General features: G+C 59.4%; 1 non-coding gene across 1 annotated transcript; it reads left to right on the top strand.

The window, feature by feature from the left end:
- Nucleotides 1-12,148: 12,148 nt before the first annotated feature.
- LOC131866292 (5S ribosomal RNA) lies at nt 12,149-12,267 on the top strand. The gene has a single exon (XR_009364912.1). It is a non-coding gene; the product is annotated as a 5S ribosomal RNA (ribosomal RNA).
- The last annotated feature ends 2,733 nt before the right edge of the window (nt 12,268-15,000 follow it).

Below are 15,000 nucleotides of genomic sequence, written 5' to 3'. Positions count from 1 at the left end.
GTGTGCCCGAATTTCGCAAGGCAACCTCCATGGGACATGGAAAAGACTCGAGAAGAGAGCTCGCTCACGGGAGAGAGAAGCCAAGGAGACCACGAGAGTGCTGAGAGTGGGACAGCGCTGAATAGGCGGGAGAAGCCTGCGCGTATAAACGGAGATATATATCCAATTGCAACGAAGGAACGTGCCAAAGATCGAGAACAATGGCAGAAATGCTAGTAACGTGCACTTCGGGACCAACGCATCACCGGAAGACAACCGCCAAACATCGAAAGAGTCGCGATGCTCCGCAACCTACGTGCAAAGCGGTCGCACACCGGGTAAGGGAGTGAGAGCCCCAAACATAGCTGGGCGAGGCGCTCACTCCGCTCTTTAATATCTCGTTAATACCGCCAAGGAAATGGCACAAGCACACACACACAAGCATCCTCGGAAGAGGACAGTTCGAGTGACAGGTCAAATCCAAGAGTTCCGAAGACTACCTCCAGGAACAATCGGGAACAAGACCGATTACAAGTCGTCGAGTCTGTTACTGGGCGAACACGAGATGCGCACAGGAAATCGATCAGCCCTCACAATGGCCCAAGGCCAGAGATCGGACTGCTACGATTTACCCCAACAATCATCGTGCCACTCTTCGCAGAGAGGTGATAGACGCCAACGAGCCCGCGCATAGCAATCGAGGTGTAAAAAGGGCGTTGAAGGCAGGAAGCCTGGACGAAAGAGGCTACGAGGTCACCTCGAAGCGGTCTAAGAATCGGGCGCACTTGGGGCGACTACCAGTGCCAACCCCTTATCCCGCGGTGCGTCCGACACACAGAAATTTCCAAGGCGGCCAAGGAGCCTCCCCGCATAGCAATCGGGGTGTGAGGTTACGGATGCAGCATTGATAGCAATCGAGGTGTGAGGCGAAGGATGCAGAAGTGAGAGCCGAGGGATGTAGCAGAGATAGCAATCGGGGTGTGTGATGCAGAAGAGATAGCAATCGAGGTGTGCGGTGGGAAGGGCCCAGCAGCCAGAATGCATGAAGCGACGGATGAAGCAGTGATGACAACCGGGCTGTGAGGAGAGGAGGGATGCAGCCAAGAAAGCAATCAGGGCTCGAGGCAAGGGATGCATCAAGGATAGCAATCATGTTGTGAGGCGAGATTCCAAAGGCTAAACGTGAGAGGCTGCAGGGTCGACTCAGAGAGGTCTATGCATGTGAGAGGCTGAAAGCAAGGTCGACTCGGAGCGGTCTATGCATCGGGCGCGCTTGGGGCGACTACCAGTGCCAACCCCTTATCCCGCGACGCGTCCGACAAAGAGAACGTTCCAAGGCGGCAGAGGAGGTTACCAGCCGAAGGATGCAGTAGCAATAACAGGTATAGTTCCGCGGCGGCCGAGAAGACTCACCGCATAGGAATCGGGATGCGAGGCGAGGGATGCGGCGGGAAGGCCCCGACGGCTAAACGGAAGAGGCTGCAGGGCCGCCTCGGAATGGTCCAAGCATCGGATGCGATTGGGACGACTACCAGTGCCAACCCCTTATCCCGCGATGCGTCCGATACACAGATAGTTCCAAGGCGGCCGAGGAGCCTCACCGCATATCAATCGGGGTGCGAGGCGAGGGATGGGGCGGGAAGGCCCCAACGGCTAGACGGAAGAGGCTTCAGGGCCACCTCGGAATGGTCCAAGCATCGGACGCGCTTGGGGCGACTGCCAGTGCCAACCCCTTATCCCGCGATGCGTCCGATACACAGATGGTTCCAAGGCGGCCGAGGAGCCTCACCGCATAGCAATCGGGGGTGCGAGGCGAGGGATGGGGCGGGAAGGCCCCAACGGCTAGACGGAAGAGGCTTCAGGGCCGCCTAGGAATGGTCCAAGCATCGGACACGCTTGGGGCGACTACCAGTGACAGCCCCCTATCCCGCGATGCGTCCGATACGAAGATGGTTCCAAGGCGGCCGAGGAGCCTCACCGCATAGCAATCGGGGTGCGAGGTGGGGGATGCGGCGAGATGGCCCCAACGGCTAGACGGAAGAGGCCACAGGGCCGCGTCGGAATAGTCCAAGCATCGGACGCGCTTGGGGCGACTACCAGTGACAACCCCTTATCCCGCGATGCGTCCGATACGAAGATAGTTCCAAGGCGGCCGAGGAGCCTCACCGCATAGCAATCGGGGTGCGAGGTGGGGGATGCGGCGAGATGGCCCCAACGGCTAGACGGAAGAGGCTGCAGGGCCGCCTCGGAATAGTCCAAGCATCGGACGCGCTTGGGGCCACTACCAGTGACAACCCCTTATCCCGCGATGCGTCCGATACGAAGATAGTTCCAAGGCGGCCGAAGAGCCTCACCGCATAGCAATCGGGGTGCGAGGTGGGGGATGCGGCGAGATGGCCCCAACGGCTAGACGGAAGAGGCCACAGGGCCGCCTCGGAATAGTCCAAGCATCGGACGCGCTTGGGGCGACTACCAGTGACAACCCCTTATCCCGCGATGCGTCCGATACGAAGATAGTTCCCAGGCGGCCGAGGAGCCTCACCGCATAGCAATCGGGGTGCGAGGCGAGGGATGCGGCGAGATGGCCCCAAAGGCTAGACGGAAGAGGCTGCAGGGCTGCCTCGGAATAGTCCAAGCATCGGACGCGCTTGGGGCGACTACCACTGCCAACCCCTTATCCCGCGATGCGTCCGATACACAGATAGTTCCGAGGCGGCCGAGGAGGTGGGGGATGCAGCGAGATGGCCCCAACGGCTAGACGGAAGAGGCTGCAGGGCCGCCTCGGAATAGTCCAAGCATCGGACGCGCTTGGGGCGACTACCAGTGACAACCCCTTATCCCGCGATGCGTCCGATACACAGATAGTTCCGAGGCGGCCAAGGAGCCTCACCGCATAGCAATCGTGGTGCGAGGTGGGGGATGCGGCGAGATGGCCCCAACGGCTAGACGGAAGAGGCTGCAGGGCCGCCTCGGAATGGTCCAAGCATCGGATGCGCTTGGGGCGACTACCACTGCCAACCCCTTATCCCGCGATGCGTCCGATACACAGATAGTTCCAAGGCGGCCGAGGAGCCTCACAGCATAGCAATCGGGGTGCGAGGCGAGGGATGCGGCGAGAAAGCCCCAACGGCTAGAGGGAAGAGGCTTCAGGTCCGCCTCGGAATGGTCCAAGCATCGGACGCGCTTGGGGCGACTACCAGTGACAACCCCTTATCCCGCGACGCGTCCGATACACAGATAGTTCCAAGGCGGCCGAGGAGCCTCACCGCATAGCAATCGGGGTGCGAGGCGAGGGATGCGGCGAGAAGGACCCAACGGCTACACGGAAGAGGCTTCGGGGCCGCCTCGGAATGGTCCAAGCATCGGACGCGCTTGGGGCGACTACCAGTGACAACCCCTTATCCCGCGACGCGTCCGATACACAGATAGTTCCAAGGCGGCCGAGGAGCCTCACCGCATAGCAATCGGGGTGCGAGGCGAGGGATGCGGCGAGAAGGACCCAACGGCTACACGGAAGAGGCTTCGGGGCCGCCTCGGAATGGTCCAAGCATCGGACGCGCTTGGGGCGACTACCAGTGACAACCCCTTATCCCGCGACGCGTCCGATACACAGATAGTTCCAAGGCGGCCGAGGAGCCTCACCGCATAGCAATCGGGGTGCGAGGCGAGGGATGCGGCGAGAAGGACCCAACGGCTAGACGGAAGAGGCTTCGGGTCCGCCTCGGAATGGTCCAAGCATCGGACGCGCTTGGGGCGACTACCAGTGACAACCCCTTATCCCGCGACGCGTCCGATACACAGATAGTTCCAAGGCGGCCGAGGAGCCTCACCGCATAGCAATCGGGGTGCGAGGCGAGGGATGCGGCGAGAAGGACCCAACGGCTAGACGGAAGAGGCTTCGGGTCCGCCTCGGAATGGTCCAAGCATCGGACGCGCTTGGGGCGACTACCAGTGACAACCCCTTATCCCGCGACGCGTCCGATACACAGATAGTTCCAAGGCGGCCGAGGAGCCTCACCGCATAGCAATCGGGGTGCGAGGCGAGGGATGCGGCGAGAAGGACCCAACGGCTAGACGGAAGAGGCTTCGGGTCCGCCTCGGAATGGTCCAAGCATCGGACGCGCTTGGGGCGACTACCAGTGACAACCCCTTATCCCGCGACGCGTCCGATACACAGATAGTTCCGAGGCGGCCGAGGAGCCTCACCGCATAGCAATCGGGGTGCGAGGCGAAGGATGCGGCGAGAAGGACCCAACGGCTAGACGGAAGAGGCTTCGGGTCCGCCTCGGAATGGTCTAAGCATCGGACGCGCTTGGGGCGACTACCAGTGACAACCCCTTATCCCGCGACGCGTCCGATACACAGATAGTTCCAAGGCGGCCGAGGAGCCTCACCGCATAGCAATCGGGGTGTGAGGCGAGGGATGCGGCGAGAAGGACCCAACGGCTAGACGGAAGAGGCTTCAGGGCCGCCTCGGAATGGTCCAAGCATCGGACGCGCTTGGGGCGACTACCAATGACAACCCCTTATCCCGCGACGCGTCCGATACACAGATAGTTCCGAGGCGGCCGAGGAGCCTCACCGCATAGCAATCGGGGTGCGAGGCGAGGGATGCGGCGAGAAGGACCCAACGGCTAGACGGAAGAGGCTTCAGGGCCGCCTCGGAATGGTCCAAGCATCGGACGCGCTTGGGGCGACTACCAGTGACAACCCCTTATCCCGCGACGCGTCCGATACACAGATAGTTCCGAGGCGGCCGAGGAGCCTCACCGCATAGCAATCGGGGTGCGAGGCGAGGGATGCGGCGAGAAGGACCCAACGGCTAGACGGAAGAGGCTTCAGGGCCGCCTCGGAATGGTCCAAGCATCGGACGCGCTTGGGGCGACTACCGTTGCCAACCCCTTATCCCGCGATGCGTCTGATACACAGATAGTTCCGAGGCGGCCGAGGAGCCTCACCGCATAGCAATCGGGTTGCGAGGCAGATTATTGGGAAGGGAACCCCCTGGGATGCGGCTCAAGCAGTGCCCAAAGGGACTGGAATGCGGAATCACATCGAGAGACCCAAATGCTATACGAGGGCTCAAATCGAATTATCGATTTGGCCACGACATGGACGCATCGGAACGACTACCTTTGCCGAACCACTCGCAATTGCATCCATACCGAAACCAATAGACATTTCCGTTAGAGCCCTCGCATAGCATTCGGGAATCTCGCATGCCCCTCTAAATCGACCAATGCTGGCGCTCAATGAAAATCCGAGCGCTACCACCGTTCGAGCGCCAGCATTGGTCGAGTTAGAGGGGCACGGGGGAGAATGCTCCAGTCAACACCTCCCCTATATAAGTTATTTGTCCGATTCTCGCACAACCGTAGTCTGCCTCGTCGAATCAAACAACGGTCCCAGATTCCGACTTCCGTTCCGTAGAGACCCAAAAGCTAGATGGAGGCTCGCAAGAAAGAGAGTCGGCGCATAGCAATCGGGTTTCTCGAACGTTTAGGGACCGAGCTCACTTGCGGATAGGGCAAAATCCGCCAAGCAACCCAAAAGCTAGACGGGGGCTCGAATCGAATCGCCTAGGCGGCCACAACAACGACGTGTTGGATCGACTACCAGTGCCAAACCATTCAGCAAGACTAGTCTGTGTCGAGGCCGGATAGAGATTCTCAGAGAGCGCCCGCATAGCATTTAGGAGACCTGCCGCGTCCCTCACACTCGACAAATGGTGGTGCACGTTTATAAATCCGAGCGATCCCAACCCTTTCAAGCACCAACATCGGTCGAGATAGAGGGGCACGGAGGGGGCTGCGTGAGACAACACAGTCCCCTATATAAGTTATTTGTCCGATTCTCACACATCCGAAGAATGGTCATCAAATCGGACAACAGCCCAAACTTCCGACTTCCGTCCCAGAAAGCCCAAGAGCTATCTAAAACGTTCATGGCCGGAACTCGATCGCGGCTATACCAGTCCGCCAAGCAACCCAAAAGCTAGACTGGAGCTCTAGTCGAATCACCTCTGTGGCCATTGCAAGGACGTGTTGGAGCGACTACCATTGCCGAACCATTCCGCAGGTCGAGTCCATACCAAGGCCGCATAGAGATTCACGATGAGCTCCTGCATAGCAATCAGGAGACTTGCCGTGTCCATCACAATCGATAAATCCTGGTGCAAGATTTTTGCATCCGAGCGCTCCAACCAGTCGAGCACCAACATCAATCGACATAAACGGGCACGGGGGGAGGATGCTCGAGAACACTACCTCCCCTATATAAGTTATTTGTCCGATTCTCAAGCAGCCGAAGTCTGGTCATCGAATCGGGTCAAAGACCACAACTTCCGACTTTACCCACAATGCAAGTCATCGAATCGAACATCGGCCCCCGAGTCGGACTCCATGCGTATGTCAGGTCATCGGACCCAAATTCCGCCTTCCTGCGCATGGCGGGCCATCAATATCAACTCGGTCATCGGACCCAAACTCCGCCTTTTTGCGTATGGCACGCCTTCAAATCGGTCATCGGACCCAAATTCCGCCTTCCTGTGCATGGCGGGCCATCAACATCAACTCGGTCATCGGACCCAAATTCCGCCTTTCTGCGCATGGCACGCCATCAACTCGGTCATCGGACCCAAATTCCGCCTTCCTGCGCATGGCAGGTCATCGGACACAAATTCAGACCTCGCCAATATGCCTACGTATCGAATCGGTCATCGGACCCAACTTCCGACTTCATCCATACTGTAGGGTCTTTGAGGTTGGCGCGGTGCGCTCAACCCAGGGAGTCGACCCATCGAAGCATACACCTCCCCTATATAAGCTATTTGTCCGATTCCCACACCTGTGTAGTTTGCACCTCTGACCAGGACATCGACCCCAACTTCCGAACTCGACTGCAACGACGGCACCAGCGCCTTGGTGCGCACCTTGCGACGCACAGTCCCAACATTCGCCTTCCTGCACATGGCAGGTCATCGGACCCAAATTCCGACCTCGCGAGTATGCCTACATATCGAATCGGTCATCGGACCCAACTTCCGACTTCATCCATACCGTAGGGTCTTTGAGGTTGGCGCGGTGCGCTCAACCCGGGGAGTCGACCCAACGAAGCATACACCTCCCCTATATAAGCTATTTGTCCGATTCCCACACCTGTGTAGTTTGCACCTCCGATCAAGACATCGACCCCAACTTCCGAACTCGCCTCCAACGACCGAACCAGCGCCTTGGTGCGCACCTTGCAACGCACAGTGCCAACATTCGCCTTCCTGCACGTGGCAGGTCATCGGACCCAAATTCCGACCTCGCGAGTATGCCTACATATCGAATCGGTCATCGGACCCAACTTCCGACTTCATCCATACCGTAGGGTCTTTGAGGTTGGCGCGGTGCGCTCAACCCGGGGAGTCGATCCAACGAAGCATACACCTCCCCTATATAAGCTATTTGTCCGATTCCCACACCTGTGTAGCTTGCACCTCCGATCAGGACATCGACCCCAACTTCCGAACTCGACTAAAAAGACCGCACCAGCGCCTTGGTGTGCACCTTGCAACGCACAGTGTCAACATTCGCCTTCCTGCACATGGCAGGTCATCGGACCCAAATTCCGACCTCATGAGCATACCTACTAATCGAATTGGTCATCGGACCCAACTTCCGACTTCATCCATACCGTAGGGTCTTTGAGGTTGGCGCGGTGCGCTCAACCTGGGGAGTCGACCCATCGAAGCATACACCTCCCCTATATAAGCTATTTGTCCGATTCCGACACCTGTGTAGTTTGCACCTCCGCTCAGGACATCGACCCCAACTTCCGAACTCGCCTGCAACGACCGAACCAGCGCCTTGGTGCGCACCAAAAGTGCGCACTTTTGGAGGGCACTTTTGTGCGCTCCAAAGGTGCGCACTTTTGGAGGGCACTTTTCTGCGCTCCAAAGGTGCGCACTTTTGGAGGGCACTTTTTGGAGGGCACTTTTCTGCGCTCCAAAGGTGCGCACTTTTGGAGGGCACTTTTTGGAGGGCACTTTTCTGCGCTCCAAAGGTGCGCACTTTTGGAGGGCACTTTTTGGAGGGCACTTTTCTGCGCTCCAAAGGTGCGCACTTTTGGAGGGCACTTTTTGGAGGGCACTTTTCTGCGCTCCAAAGGTGCGCACTTTTGGAGGGCACTTTTTGGAGGGCACTTTTCTGCGCTCCAAAGGTGCGCACTTTTGGAGGGCACTTTTCTGCGCTCCAAAGGTGCGCACTTTTGGAGGGCACTTTTTGGAGGGCACTTTTCTGCGCTCCAAAGGTGCGCACTTTTGGAGGGCACTTTTCTGCGCTCCAAAGGTGCGCACTTTTGGAGGGCACTTTTTGGAGGGCACTTTTCTGCGCTCCAAAGGTGCGCACTTTTGGAGGGCACTTTTGTGCACTCCAAAGGTGCGCACTTTTGGAGGGCACTTTTCCTGTGCTCCAAAGGTGCACACCTAGGTGAGCACCTTCGACCACACCTTGTAGCACACCAAACTCTGACTTTCGACTTCATCCGCAATGCAGGGTCTTTGAGGTTGGCGCAATGCGCACAACCAGGGGAGTCGACCCATCAAACCCAACACCTCCCCTATATAAGCTATTTGTCTGATTCTCATACATGCGTAGCCTGCAGGAGCAATTAGGACATCGACCCCAACTTTCGGCTTCTAAACGAAAACAAGGTCTTTGAGGTTGGTGTAATGCGAACAACTAGGGGAGTCAACCCATCAAACCCAACACCTCCCCTATATAAGCTATTTGTCTGATTCTCATACATGTGTAGTCTACAGGAGCAATTAGGACATCGACCCCAACTTTTGACTTCTTAACGAAAACAAGGTCTTTGAGGTTGACGTAATGCGCACAACCAGGGGAGTCGACCCATCAAACCCAACACCTCCCCTATATAAGCTATTTGTCCGATTCTCATACATGTGTAGCCTGCAGGAGCCATTAGGACATTGACCCCAACTTTTGACTTCTTAACGAAAACAAGGTCTTTGAGGTTGGCGTAATGCGCACAACCAAGGGAGTTGACCCATCAAACCCAACACCTCCCCTATATAAGCTATTTGTCTGATTCTCATACATGTGTAGCCTGCAACAACGATTAGGACATCCACCCCAACTTCTGAATTCGTCTGCGTTGACCGCACCAAAGGTGCACGCCTTGGTGCTCACCAAAATCCGACTTCCGACTTCTTCTGCTATGCGGGGTCTTTGAGGTTGGCGCAGTGCGCACAACCAGGGGAGTCAACCCACCGAATGCAACACCTCCCCTATATAAGCTATTTGTCTGATTCTCATACATGCGTAGACTGCAGCAATGATTAGGACATCCACCCCAACTTTTGACTTCTTAAACAAGACAGGGTCTTTGAAGTTGGTGCAGTGCACACAACCAGGGGAGTCGACCCATCAAACGCAACACCTCCCCTATATAAAGCTATTTGTCCGATTCTCATACGTGTAGTCTGCAGCAGCGATTAGGACATCGACCCCAACTTCCGAATTCGTTTGCATTGACCGCACCAAAGGTGCACGCCTTGGTGTGCACCCTGGAGTGCACTTTGGTGCTCACCTCGGTGCACACTTTGGTGTGCACCTCGGTGTGCACCAAAGGTGCGCACCTTGGAGCGCACCAAAGGTGTACACTTTGGAGCGCACCACATAGGGTCTTTGAGAGGTTGGCGCAGTGCGCACACCAAGGTGGGTGTTGAGGTGCGTGCCGAGGTGGGTGGGTGCTAGGGTGCGCTCCATGGTGGGTGCCAGGGTGGGTGCGTGCTAGGGTGGATTCCAAAGAGGGTCATAGGGTGGGTGCCAAGGTGGGTTGGTGATATAGTGGGTTCAAAGGTGGGTACTAGGGTGGGTTCCAAGGTGGGTCACAAGTTGGGTGCCAGGATGCGTGGGTGTTAGGTTGGGTGCCAAGGTGGGCTCCTGCGTGGGTGGGTGCTAGGGTGGGTTTCAAGGTGGACGCGAGGGCGGGTGCCAAGGTGGGTAACAAGTTGGGTGTTAGGATGGGTGAGTGCTAGAGTGGGTGCCAAGGTGGGTGGGTGCTAAGGTGGATGCCAAGGTGGTTCACAGGGTGGGTGGGTTCTAGGGTGAGTTCCAAGGTGGGTCACAGGTTCAGTGCTAGGGTGGGTGTCAAGGCGGGTGTCGAGGTGCCTGGGTGCTAGGGTGTGGATGCCAATGTGGGTCATAGGGTGGGTACTAGGGTGGGCTGCAATGTGGGTGCCAAGGTGGGTAACATGCTCGGTGGGTTCTAAATTGGGTGCCAGGGTGGGTGTGCACCCACCTTGCCCGAGGTGGGTGCCAAGGTGCCAGTGTGGGTGGGTGCTAAGGTGGATGCCAAGGTGGGTGAGAAGGTGGGTGATAGGTTGAGTGGTAGGATGGGTGGGTGCCAAGATGGGTCACAGGGTGGGTGCAAGGGTGGGTAGGTGCTAGGGTTGGTGTCAGGGTGGGTGGGTGCTAGGTTGGGTTCCAAGGTGGGTGCGAGGGTGAGTGTCAAGGTGGGTCACAGGTTAGGTGCTAGGATGGGTGAGTGCTAGGGTGCAAAGGTGCCAGGGTGGGTGCTAGGATGGGTCGATGCTAGGGTGAGTGGCAAGGTGGGTCCACAAGTGTCAAGGTGGGTGCCGAGGTGGGTGCCAAGTCGGCGACTGCTATGGTGGATGCCAAGGTGGGTCACGGGGTGGGTGCCAAGTTGCTAGGTTGGGTTCCAAGGTGGGTGCCAACGTGGGTGCTAGGGTGCGTGGGTTAAAGGGTGTGTCACAACGTGGGTGCCAGGATGGGTGCGCACCCACACTGGCCAAGACGGGTGCGGGTGCAAGGTTGGGTTCCAAGCCCGGTCACAGGCTGGGTGCTAGGATGGGTGGGTGCCAAGGTGGGCACCAGGGTGGGTGCACCCACCCTGGCCAAGGTGGGTCACGGGGTGGGTCCTAGGGTGGGTAACGGGGTGGGTACTAAGGTGCGTGCCAAGGTGGGTCATAGGGTGGGTGCCAAGGTGGGCACCAGGGTGGGTGTGCACCAACCCTAGCCAGGGTAGGTCACGGGGTGGTTGTCGGGGTGGGCGTCAAGGAGCCAAGGTGGGTGGCAAGTAGCCAAGTTGCGTGCCAAGGTGGGTGTCGGGGTGGGTGCCAAGGATCCAAGGTGGGTGCCAAGGAACCAAGGTGGGTGTCTGGGTGGGTGCCGAGGTGGGAGCCAGGGTGGGTCCCAAGGTGAGTGCAAAGGTGGGTGCCAGGGTCAAGGTGAGTGCCAATGTGGGTTCCAAGGTGCCAGGGTCAGGGTGAGTGCCAATGTGGGTTCAAAGGTGCTAAGTTGGGTGCGAGGTTGGGTGCGAGGGTGGGTGGGTGCCAAGGTGTGCTAGGTGGAAGCCCGGGTGGGTCGGCATCCCATGGGTGTCGAGTTGGGTGCCTGATGGGTGCTTCTTGTCAAGTTTTAGTCGTCGGGACTCATTTCGAGCCTTAGAGGTCGTTTCTTGTCCGGTTGCCCTGTCTTCGACCTGGGAACCCAATTTTGGTCCTCGGGTCCCATTTTTTTTTGTCTCGCATCCCACTTTTGGCCTGTGGCCTTTTCGGGGTCGATTCTCGTTTTGGGCATCAGAGCATGTTTCTTCTCCTAAAACCCAATATTTGTTTATTAAGTCTCGGAACACATTTTTGTTCTCGTGGACCCATCATGGGTCTTGGAACGCATTTGTGGTCCTTGGGTCCCATTTTGCATCCCGAAACTTGTGTTTTGGTGCTTGATCCCTATTTTGGGTGCCCACCTTGCACCAAGTGCGCACCCGGGGCAAACCGAGCGCCTTGGTGCACCAGGGCAAGATCGAGCGTGCACCCGAGGCGCCCCGAACATGCACCAAGGTGCACTCGGCCCACATGTGAGCGCAGGTCGTTGCGCCCGAGGTGGTGTGTGGGCACCGCGTTGCAGACGGGACACTGCACGCACACGACGCCCCCTCCAGGTGCACGCACGTAGGCCGGGCCGGGTGCACACCCGACGCCCTAGCAAGGTGCGCGCACCCGGGCAGGGCTCACACTTGGCGAACGGGGCGCACTTCGCGAGGGAGGGTGTGCACCTCGACGGGGGTGGGTGGCCGGGGTGGATTCGCACGTGGGTCGCGGTTTGCTAAGTACACACTGCGACAAGCTCATAACGGGTGCGATCATACCAGCGTTAGTGCACCGGATCCCATCAGAACTCCGCAGTTAAGCGCGCTTGGGCCGGAGTAGTACTGGGATGGGTGACCTCCCGGGAAGTCCCGGTGTTGCACCCTTTTTTAGTTTTTCGCCGGGCGTCGCAATGCTATTTGAATAAACCTTTTGCCCGTTTGCGTTCTCGTCGGGGCCGGGCCGGGCCGGGGTGCGCTGCCCGCACTACCGCGCGCGCGGGGGCGACACCGAGCGCGCACCCGAGGCGCCCCGAGCACACAGGCCACGGTGCAACCCGGGCGTTGTGCGCGCACCCCGGTGCGCCCGAGGTGCTGCGCGCGCACCCAGGTGAAATCGGTGTGCACCTCGGCCAGTGCGCGCTCGGTCGAGTCGCGCACGTTGGCCAAGGTGCACGGTGATGTTTCTTACTCTAAGGTTCCGCACCAGACGCCCGGGACAGGTGAGCGAAGCTGGGCGGGGCCGGGTGCGCGGCCGGGGCAGGTGCACGCAGCTGGAGAGAGCTTTGGAGCACACTTCGGAGCGCACCAATGATGCGCTCCATTCAAAAGTTTCCTGAAAAGGCAAAAAAAGTTGAGATTATAGAATTTCCCACTTGAGAGATTGTAAAAAAAAAAAATTTAAAATGAAGGAAACGCGGGTGCCAAGGTGTGCGCAGCCCAGCCAAGGTGTGCGCACCAAGGCGCCCACCCTGGCGAAGGTGCACGCAAGGTGCGCACCCGAGGCAAACCGGACAATTAACCCAACTTTCGACTTCGCGCGCACCTTGGAGCGCACTTCGGAGCGCTCCTTGGTGCGCACCAATCTTGGGCACCTCGGAGTGCACCATGGCGCCCACCAAGGTGCGCACCCGGGGCAAACCGAGCTCCGACTTCGTGCGCACCTTGGAGCGCACGAAAGGTGCGCACCATGGCGCCCACCAAGGTGCGCAGCCCAGCCAAGGCGTGCGCATCAAGGTGCGCACCCTGGCGAAGGTGCGCACCCGGGGCAAACCGAGCTCCGACTTCGTGCGCACCTTGGAGCGCACAAAAGGTGCGCAACCCAGCCAAGGTGTGCGCACCCCGGTCAAACCGAGCTCCGAATCGTGCGCACCAGAGGTGCACGCCATCGTGCGCACCTTGGAGCACACTTCGGAGCCCTCCTTGGTGCGCGCCGATGTTGCGCACCTCGGAGCGCACCCGGGGAAAACAATGCAATTAACCCGACTTTCGACTTCGTGGGCACCTCGGAGCGCTCTCGGGTTCGCACCTCGGAGCACACCGAGGTGCGCACCTTTGATGCGCTGCCTTCACCAATTTCCAGAAAAGGCAAGAAAACATTGAGAAGGTGTGCGCACCGAGGTGCCCACCCTGGCGAAGGTGCACGCGAGGTGCGCACCCGGGGCAAACCGGGCTCCGACTTCGTGCACGCCGCACCTTGGAGCACACTTCGGAGCGCTCCTTGGTGCGCACCAGGGCGCGCAACCCAGCCGAGGTGCCCACCCCGGCGAAGGTGCACGCGAGGTGCGCACCCGGGGCAAACCGGGCTCCGACTTCGTGCACGCCATGGTGCCCACCGCGGCGAAGGTGCACGCGAGGTGCGCACCCGGGGCAAACCGGGCTCCGACTTCGTGCACGCCGCACCTTGGAGCACACTTCGGAGCGCTCCTTGGTGCGCACCATGGTGCCCACCAGGGCGCGCAACCCCGCCGAAGGTGCACGCGAGGTGCGCACCCGGGGCAAACCGGGCTCCGACTTCGTGCACGCCGCACCTTGGAGCACACTTCGGAGCGCTCCTTGGTGCGCACCATGGTGCCCACCAGGGCGCGCAACCCCGCCGAAGGTGCACGCGAGGTGCGCACCCGGGGCAAACCGGGCTCCGACTTCGTGCACGCCATGGTGCGCACCGCGGCGAAGGTGCGCACCCGGGGCAAACCGGGCTCCGACTTCGTGCACGCCGCACCTTGGAGCACACTTCGGAGCGCTCCTTGGTGCGCACCAGGGCGCGCAACCCAGCCGAGGTGCCCACCCCGGCGAAGGTGCACGCGAGGTGCGTACCCGGGGCAAACCGGGCTCCGACTTCGTGCACGCCGCACCTTGGAGCACACTTCGGAGCGCTCCTTGGTGCGCACCATGGTGCCCACCAGGCCGCGCAACCCAGCCAAGGTGTGCGCACCAAGGTGCACGCGAGGTGCGCACCCGGGGCAAACCGGGGTCCGACTTCGTGCACGCCGCACCTTGGAGCACACATCGGGGCGCTCCCGGGTTCGCACCGGCGTTGCGCACCGTGGTGGGCACCTCGGAGCACACCAAGGTGGGCAGCGAGGTGCGCACCTTTGATGCGATGCCTTCACTAATTTCCATAAAAGGCAAAAAAAAAACGAGATTTTAAAATTTCCGTTTTGAAAGATAGTGAGAAAAAGGGAATGCTGGTGCCATCTTGAGCCCGCCCTGGTGCGCAGCCCAGCCAAGGTGTGCGCACCAAGGTGCCCACCCTGGCGAAGGTGCGCGCCCGGGCAATTAACCCAACTTCCAACTTCGCGCGCGCCAGGGTGGGAGCGCACCCAACAACCGGGCCTGGGAAGAGCCAATGCGAGAAACCCCACCAAACGCTCTGACAAAAAAAGAGGGGGCGCTCCAGTAACCCCGCTTCGGAGCGCACCCTGGGCAAACCCAGCCAAGGTGCCCACCCCGGCCAAGGTGCAGGCGAGGTGCGCACCCGGGGCAAACCGGGCTCCGACAACGTGCACGCCGCACCTTGGAGCACACTTCGTAGCGCTCCCGGGTGCGCACCTCAGAGCACACCAAGGTGGGCAGCGAGGTGCGCACCTTTGATGCGCTGCCTTCACTAATTTCCAGAAA

The sequence above is a fragment of the Cryptomeria japonica genome, unplaced genomic scaffold, assembly GCF_030272615.1.
Source record: "Cryptomeria japonica unplaced genomic scaffold, Sugi_1.0 HiC_scaffold_140, whole genome shotgun sequence".
Classification (NCBI taxonomy): domain Eukaryota; kingdom Viridiplantae; phylum Streptophyta; class Pinopsida; order Cupressales; family Cupressaceae; genus Cryptomeria; species Cryptomeria japonica.
The sequence above is the reverse complement of the archived record's forward strand: the minus strand, read 5'-3'. Positions and strand labels throughout refer to the sequence as shown.